The sequence below is a fragment of the Pempheris klunzingeri genome, chromosome 15 (genome assembly GCF_042242105.1).
Source record: "Pempheris klunzingeri isolate RE-2024b chromosome 15, fPemKlu1.hap1, whole genome shotgun sequence".
In the NCBI taxonomy this organism is placed as follows: domain Eukaryota; kingdom Metazoa; phylum Chordata; class Actinopteri; order Acropomatiformes; family Pempheridae; genus Pempheris; species Pempheris klunzingeri.
In genome coordinates this window covers 11,798,076-11,807,944 of record NC_092026.1, presented here as the reverse complement: position 1 = coordinate 11,807,944, position 9,869 = coordinate 11,798,076, and positions in this window count along the sequence as shown.

Below are 9,869 nucleotides of genomic sequence, written 5' to 3'. Positions count from 1 at the left end.
GCATCTTAAACTCTGCTACATGTTTAACATTTCTTCCACTTGTTCAGTCTCTCAGATACCCAGAAGGGCTTATATCAGAAATCCTCTTTAGACTTCCTCAGCACGCTGACCTGCACGTCTTCAATTCTGAGACAAGCGAAGGGACGAATCTCCTGAATAATGACATCTGGCCAAAGGTATGCAGAATACAGAATTGCTTCTCCCGTCATATGACAGCCTGTGGCAGAAGTATCACCTCTATTATCCACGATTTAGATGGCCAGGACCTCGGCTTCATTCAGTCACTTCTTCATTAAGGTGCTGCAGTAAATCCAAGCCGTGACGCAGAATGTGAGTGCTACTCGTGACAGTGTGTGAAAATGGATGTCAATCTGGTATTCATTTATATATTTACTGGTGGGATAATCAATTAATATACAAATACCAGAGGTGGGGACTGAATTGAATTGCTCTTCCAGTTGTGTACTTGACACAGGTACAAATTTTCCTGAAAATCATTCAATTGTATAGTCATTTCCCAAACTTCATAAGTATACCATAATTTTGATATGATATGATTGATATGTAACTAATTTCACTGCAATACTGGCACTTTTACAATATTACTTTACCTTGTGAAATAGATGGGCCTATTCAGCAATCACAGAAAACACAATGTTTACTTACAAATGTACACAACGTTATACCTGGGTAGGTTTAAAGTAACAATTGCAGCATTTACAAGCTTTTTCAATACGGATTTTTATAATTCTAGTAAATCTGCAGTTTTGTTTCAGGAAATGCTTTTAACTTTCTTGCAGTTACAAATAGGCTACACATATTCAATGGGGAAAGAGAGAACATGCTCTCTCTTTAAGGCTGGTCTGATCCTCCTGGTGGCTGTTTGTCATTCACCCTTCACTGATGATGCATGTATAGTCAACTGTGTAAATATTCCTCCAGAGTAAAATGCTGCTTTAGAGGAAAATCAAAACTGTTTGCCAGAGACCTCTGAGAAGGACGAAAAAATATTGTGGACATCTCCAGTCACCCAGTGTTTAAATGCACTCTTGCAGTTTTCTAGCAAACCAGCCATCATTATGGCTTTTTGTTCTCAGAGAAGACACTGCAAAGATTCTCAGCATCAGAAGATGTCCTGAAATTTATTTCCGTCCTCGAGGTGCTGTTTGTGGAGATTCTCTCCTAAGATCTAATATTGCTATAATTATGTTTGCAGTGCTTTTACTCACGTGGGAGCGCCACATAGCCAAATTATTCAGGATGCAGAGACAATCTTTAATGAAAGTGTTTACATTTGACACAATCTCATACTGGTTTTTCACCTCAGAAGCAGCAGCAGCAGCAGCAGCAGCAGCAACAGACCTTAAAGGTTTGAATGAGAGCTCTGACAGAATCGTGGTACATCTTAATCTTCCAGCGTCATGGATCGAGAGGCACACTGTGGCATCACTGAACTAAATCTTGAACTTGGGTAATGTGTGGCTTTGCTATTACACTGTGTTGGTGCTGACAGCTCTCAAGAGGGATCTAAAACAGACATCTCATGCAACATCTCAGAACATTTTCCAACATTGTGACATGTATTATGCAAATCATAGTCTAAAAAAAGGCCGTAGACCCAAAACCATTTCACACATGGTTAATCTGAGGCCGTGGGAATAAGATCCAGTGAGGTGGTGCTCTTTGTCAGGCTACTTTGCAAAGGCACCCAGGGTGTATTGGTCTAGCAATAGCATGATGAGGCTCATGGAGGGAATCGGCCTCTGGGAAATACAGTTGCTGCTCAAACATATTTCTTCTTCCTCAGTGAGCAAATGCAGTGGCTGACATACCAGCTCACATGAGCAGCCTCACAGAGTGACACTTTTCTTATTTATTCAATATGAGCATTCTACACACAACAGCATCATCTCCAGCCTGGGGGGTTTTGTTTATTGAGTTACATACCTTTAAATAAGTGAAGAAATATCTGCAGTAGTTTGAATGCCTTCCCTGGCAGTGCTCTGTATCTCCTCTCCACTTTTAAAAGACATATTGAGGAGTCTATGAAGTAACACCAAATTTCTCATTGAGAAGCTCTCTGTAAATGAAACAAAGCTTCATTTGTGCTGCCAGCTACGCTTTTAAACTGCATTTGAATGATAATTTCATGCAGGAAATTAACTTTGTTTTTCCTTTAGGGAAGAGCAATCTCTGAAACGCTTTTTTTTTTTTAATTTCACTGTTCTGTTATATTGGATGCTTCCTAGAGGTTTCACAAATCAGTACAGCAGTGTTGATTGTGGTTCATTTAAACTAAAAGAGCCACACTGGGGCCAGCTGTACCTTTAGAGAGGCCAGTAAAATTAACCCTGAAGCTAAGCATGCTCACTTTTGCAGTGTTGTGGTGCCGTGTAGGAAGGAATTTGTGAGGAAGTGAAGTCAGACAGGTCTTCTAAAAATAAAATATAGCGTGGAACATGTAGCCTGCAGATATCCTTTTACGAACAAATATATTTCTATTTTAAGAGCCTTTGCATGGTTAGTGGAATACCAAAAACACATTAAATCATAGTAAGCTACAGGATAACAATGATGAATGATGATGTCAAGAGGAAACTATATAGATGCCATAAATATGAAGTCTTAAACAAGTCTCTTAACATTCTGAAATACTGTATATACCATATTGCAAATCTTGGAATACAGAATACAACAAACCCTACATTAATCATGCATATAAAATTTGAAAGTTTGAGTTTACTTCAAAAGGTTCAGTTCATGTTTCAAACACATGACACATAGTATCCCAGAAGGGGTGCTGTTTATTTTGTGGACACTCAAAAACAGATATAATGTTATATAGTTACAATATAGTTAGTAGGATAGTTAGTTATGTATGTTACAAATTACCTTTCATTCACCCACTCACATACCAACCGCATCAAGCTACTATGGTGACAAAATTTTAAATATTGGGAATTTTTTGCTTGCTTTGGCTCAAGAAAAAAAAAACTACTACTATAATTTAGGAAAACCACAAGTTGTGGTCATGCTGTTGGAGCCAGTCCTGAGCTGAAGCTACGTAACAGAGGATTCTTTTCTGCTCACACTATCTTTATGGTTCGCCACCTCCTGAGAAACTGAGCTGAGCGAAAATGCAATTGGGAAGACTATCTTCATGGTTGCTCAATTTGTTTAGTTTTTCTTTTCCATTTCCAAATGCTGTCTGTGCTGTTGTCAGCTGCCATTTCAGTGTAAGAATGATGTGACCCCCCTCCACCCCATTCACCTCGAGTTTCAGCAAAACCAGTGCTTAAAGTGAGCTCTACGTCACATCCATCTACATCTTCAGCTAGGTTTGTTCTTTGCTCTCTCACTCTTTCATCCCTACCAGTGTTTAGACTCCAGATGCATCATCATGATGGGTTTTAATTATCAAAAGCTGATGTCAAAATTCATTGAATTACTCTTTCAGCCCTCTTAGTCTCTTCTGATTTAATTATATGTGGTTGTCCTTGGCTTGCTAAATATTTGACTTCCTTCACCAACCGCTCACTGACAGAGCAGGTGGTGTACAGACGTTGCTGTCCGTGATTTTATATGAGGAGGCTGGTTAGAGCTGCTGGAATTGAAGCATATGGTCTGGAAAACCAAAACTATGAGCTTAAGGCTGCTCATTCGCTTCATTTGATTTGGTGCTAATATCAAAAGCACTGCTTTAAGGACAAATTATGCTTCACAATCACACAGAATGAAATTTCATGTCACCATATTTTACTGCACAAATCCTACTTAAAACTTTCAAAATGTTTTGAAATATTTAGCTTGATAAAAATTGGTGTTTTCAGAACAGATGTGATTATTCACAGCATGCGCCTGCATACCTCTGCAGCTTTCTGAGACCACAGCCTGGTTTCAAATAGCTATCTGTGTTGTTTGCATTAACAACAAGTCAACAACAAGATTTAGTCATAAAATTCAGGTAGAACCATTCTTGTGCTGTATGCTCTCAGACTTACTCACTGAGAAAAACTCAGAGAGAAAGACTTTAGAAAAACAATAACTACAGCTGGCAAGACTTTTCGCATCTGCACCGTGATAAATCACACATCAGACTCCCAAGAGTCCCATAATAACACTAACTACTGAACCTCAATTCAGATCATCCACTTGAGTTCCACGTTGCAAAAACAACCACTTGGATTATCCTCACAACAGCAAAGAAACAAAACGCGTGCAAATACACACAGAGACTCACATGCACTTAAACAGGCATGAACAAACAGCGCAAACACATCAATTGGGATAAAAAGTCAAAGCATGAGCTGAACTTTGGAGTGTATTTGTTGGGGTGAAAGCTGGAGGCAGCGGGAGAGTATTCATTCTCCACCCACAGAATTGGACTGGTCTCATTTTGGAGTTGCTTCTTATACCAACAGCCACCAGAGTTTTCACTCCCTTGAAAATATGTATTTTTTAATGCTTTTTATGTTCTGTACCATCCTCAGGCAAGTCTCTCTTTAACACAGGGTTTTGCTTTTAGGGCCTGAGATACAATTTCAGTCTAAACATGAATGTATTGTTTTTTTAACTGTGCTAAAGTCCTTACACACATGCACACAGCTACACATTCACGTGTACCACACACACACACACACAGAACAGTGCATGCAGTACACATATAGCACTGCAAACACACCACATACACTCAAGCAATAAGGCCCCACTAAATGTAACTGCTGCGCTAACTCCAGGAGGGACTCCTTGTCCTTGCATTTAAAGCTGTGTTCTTACTCACAGTTTGGCCAGTTGAAATTTGAGTGTTCAACAAAATGATCCAGGACACAAAACCAGCATCAATAGTATGAAGTTGTATGTTTACCTACAGTAGAATTTACAGCATCACAGTTCAAGTTCAGCCCATCGTAATGATCTGCTTGGCAAACACTGTTTAGAAGATATGGGATCTCCATTCATCCCTCATATTCCCTGGACAGTTTTCTGCGTGCACGGGCTCCGGGCACGTCATGGCTCAGCGTGGAAGCAGAGCTCGCAGCGAGATGTGGGCAGAGACTTACACAGATACCAGTGACAACAGGTCATTTAGTTCGGCATATTAATTGTAGTGCAGTTGCCTGCCTCGGTCTTTAAACACAAACATCTGTATAAATTGAGCTGGAGGTTTTCATCACTGCTGTATGTAGGCTCTGCCTCTCAGATCACACAGAGACGAATGGTCAAAGGATTTTCTCTGTGAGGCATGAGTCCAACGTGCCGTTCTAGTGTTTAGCGGCACAGTGATTCAGAGGAGAGGGGCATGGCCAGCAGGGCGGAAAAAGACTGGACTTGGCCCACATCGTCAGTCAGATGAACTGGGAGTCAAATGGCTACAATGAGCTGGGCTTATCAATTGTGCCACCTGAGCAGAGCTCAGTATGTGAATGCTGAGCTGCACTGCCAAATGGCTTTGATTAAGTCACCTTGAGGCCTGTTCCACTGTGCATGAGGATATTTATTCAGCAGCTGTCATTTCACTGAGTAGAGTAAGTAGCTCATACTAAACCCCACAGTCATGCAAAGCTTCTCAGACTGACTCATGAGAGCATTTTGCCCTTCTGTACTGTAAAGAGTCATGTTAAAGCTTAATCAAATCCTGTCAGTGTGCAATATAATGTAGTGGTGTTGGCTTTTTATATTTTAAACAATGTGTTACTGTGACCTTTTTCTTAATTTGGCTAAAGGTATTGGCTTGTTTTGCCTCATTTAGCCAATTCTTCTGAACTGTATAGGTTCTTCAGAGGCTCCAAGGACTACTTTGTGCCCTCCCTCCAGTTACCTCTCTGCAGAGGGTATCTCCTTGCCATGCCCTTGGTCTGAGCCACACCTCCATGATCCTTCGAAACACAGTCGGCCTGCATATTCTCATTCTTTGGAGTTTGGCTCAGTCTTTGTCAGCCAAAGGAGAAAAAAATGCCCTTTTTATAGTGCAAAAAAGCTCACTTTCATTCATTTGAATTAGGTCAACTATACTCAAAGGGTAAAGGATTTCCTTCAAAGGGATTTCAACATGCCAGTGGCAACAAAACTGCAAGAAAACAAGAGGATTTCCCATTAATTTGAAGTGATTCATTTGGTCTGTAACCATATTAACAGCCTCAAAAAGCACAAGTGTAAACCAATAATAATTAGAGTTGCACCCCTGCACTACGATCCACTGTACATCTGATGAATCATCCCCAGTGAGATGAAACTGGCTTCCTGTCTGCTGCTTATACATACACATACTTAAATAAACATCCAAGTCATCAAGTCATCAGAATCAATAGAGAAATCCCACTCTGAGCTGTGCCTCAGAGGTAGAGTGGGTAGAGTGGGTCGTGCTCAATCGGAAGATCGGTGGTTCGATCCCCGGCTCCTATGAGTCAGCATGTTGACGTGTTCTGTTCCTGAAGCAGAGCTTCAATGTGTGAATGCGTGTAAAAGAATCGCCACCTCCAACTTAGATTGCTCCTGTATGAATGAGGATGCAATGTAAAAGTGCTCTGAGTAGTCAAAATGACTACAGACCATTTACCATTTAAAATCAACACCCTAAGTCAACACAATCCATGGTCGAGCTGACTTAAGTGGGATTGGGTTGAAATAAGTTTATTTATTGAGATAGCCCTGCAACCCTCATGAAATGTCCCTCATTTTAACTGATAGTGAATAGTCTGTTATTTTAGCAAAAAATAGAGGCTGCTGAAGCATGAAAACATACTGTATGTGTCATCTAATGTCTGAAGAGAAAAGTGTCTTGGGTATTTTTCTGTTATATAAGCTGAAGCTGAAATCCTGAAACGTGCTCCTCAAGTAGATCTTATTATTGTGATATACAGTTCCCTTATCTTTAGCAAGGGGCATGTCATGTTGAGCTAAAAACAATGCTAGATGATCATTTTGCAAAAGGTATGGATTAATCAATACAAGACTGCGTTTATGCTGAATTAAAGTAAAAGTACTAATGTGAATTTCTTTTTTCCTACTTGATTTCTATGCTCCAAGTTGATATAGCTAATTATATGGATATATGTCAGGGACTCACTGAAAATTGTTGGTCGGGAGGATGGACAAGGAAAAGGGGAGGGTACATTTGCTGTTAGCTGAGAGGATATAGTCAAACTTCTGTAGGAGCGCAGAGAAGGGTCTTTTAACTTTTAATGTATTTATATCTTATTTCCAACCCTGTGTCTAAGAATTACATCATACTAAACTGCTTTCCCAATTACCTTATGTTGACAAACCTTTATGCCCCGCACTGACGATCTGTCCCTAAATGAACGAACATAACCATAAAAGCTTTCATAATGCTCTGCTCCAAGTGGATACTCAAGGTGAACAAAGAGAGGGATTGACGTCCACAAGTGCTCTGCTGCATTTCACATGTCACATAAAATACATTGTGTGACAGCATAAAACATAACAAAACAATACAGAAATATTCTTTTAACATCATAATATGCCTTTTCTGTCACATTATAAAAAAACAGTCATGATAAAAACATGCCTCTCTCCTCCCAGCACAGAAAGCAGGGTGGCTCAGAAAGGGTGCTGTGGGAGAATTAATTTATGTTTTGGTGTTCTATTAATAGTGGGGGCAATTATAACATTATTCATCACATGGTCAAGTTAACATTTAAATGGCAGATTTAGCACTGTGCGCTACAGATCTATGAGTACGTGATCCGAAAGCACAGGGCGGTAAAATGAGATGGAGTGCGGCGTGCGGAGGCTTAGAGGGAGCTCTGAGAGTAAGCCTCGCGCTGGTGAAAAGGTCGCGTCTCAAATTTAACAGGTAAACAGCCAAGATATTAGACTCAGTTATGAGGCACATGTCTCGTCTAGACACTTTTCATTGGACGGGTTTAACGTTTTGAAGCAATATATTTTGTATAATTTATACACTGTTGTTTTTAGTTTCATATATTTAGCTTTTCATTAGAACAAAATTAAAAGCACATTACTGATTCAAGAAAATCTCTATTTTGATTTTTTTGTTTTATCATGGTGCTTTTTTTTTGCATAAACAGCCAGAAGTAGCCATTTCAGAAGATCTGAGTAAAGGTCACTATTAATAACAACCTCCTCTGACTGAACTTCAAACTAATGTCTGCCTATATTGACAAGTGTTTATCCATTTGATCCGCTGACTAATGTGTTGTGTTGTGCTGTACTGTGAAGGGTTTTAGCTTTCATGTGACACATACTTAAACTAAATTGTATACCCAGCTAAATGTGCTGTCAAGCGAACACAGCAGTTGATTGTTAGAGAGGAGAATCCTTCAGCCTTATTGTAATTTGCAGTGTTTTGGAAAATGTTAAGTGTTGGGAGTACTGAACTTCATGCGGATTTTCAATGTGGTCATAATTATTTTCACATTTAATGAGCGCAAATATAATGTTAAGGGGTGAACTATTTATTTTAAGAACGCTAATTATTTCTAAAGCTATTGTCACTGAAGTGTAAAATCAGGCTCTGCTCCATTGAAAAAGAGCAAAGCACCGATGGTGTGGAGTCATACTAAGTTAGGGCAGTCACACTAAACTATTTTGTTTGTATTTAAGCATTGTTAATTGATTTGAGCCAGTACGAAAACCCAATGCCTCATCGAAGAAGAAAAACGACGGTCTGCCATTTGTTGAAATGCTTAAGATGACTGTTTTTCATATTTTTCTGGATAACTGACCTTTTCTGGTTGTTTAAACACAGGGACAAATGTGAAAATAACATGATGCTGTTTTAATGCCACAAAACCACTTAGGGAGGAGGTTGAAGTGGATGGTTGAGTGTATTAAGTGTTTGACTTTGACACCAGAGACCGTGGCTTTCATCCTGTCTCCCACTGACAGTCAACGTTGGTTCTTTAAACAATGGCCAACCTTTACTTAGTAGTAATTTGCTACACTTAAACAAACCTGAACCACAGAGCTTAAGGGCAACGACAAAGACCTGCAGTATTTTGTTGTTAAGATACAGAGCTTTACCTTTCTGATCCACTCTAATTTTACATCGCAATGGAAAGTCACATTTAACAGCTAGGTGTTCAGGCTAGCTCTATGGTTACGGCTGATGGAAATTACAGTAATTACAGATCTGCAGTAAGATCTGAGCTCTGAGCTCTGAGCTCAGGCATGAAAGTCCAATATGGATGTAATTGCCAGAGATTCTTGCGTTTTGCGTTCACAAATCAACATTACATTTGATAAATTCATTTATAGGATGCTCATAGACAGTGATACTCATTAACTAAGAGGAGCTGCATCAAAGGCAATTTGATTTTGGATGAGAGGCAAGTTCAGTTGCTTTTGATGTAGCACTTGTAGACATCCTGTGACCTGGATGCCTTCTAATTTCAGCCATTTTTCGTATGTAGCTTTAACCTCCCCCCAGAATAAGGCTTTTTAGAAGTACCCTTAGGCTGGAAGTCAACTAATATCTGTCTAGGATTTAAGTTTTAATCAACAGAAAGTAACTAAAGATCACTTTTATTGAACTTATAATACAGCGGCCTACTTTATTCCCTTGTTGTGTCCCACTTTGCACATGCGCTGATTATAGTCACATTCAGGCAGCGTCCACATTCATCAACGGGCTCTGTGCGCATTTCTGTACCTCTCACACCTTTACTTTCCCATCTGGATGCAGCGACTTTTTCCCCCCATGAAAATAAAAAAACACACACACACACACAACAGGTGGGTGGCAGGTGCGAAATGTCAGAGTGACAAAGCCCTACGATGGACGAGGTACGGTGTGTCAGCTGTCTTTCACCGGGCTGCTGCAGCACTTTAATGGATGAGCGGATGCGCGGCTCTGATTGGCCAGACGCGCGGCTCCCAGCAGGAGC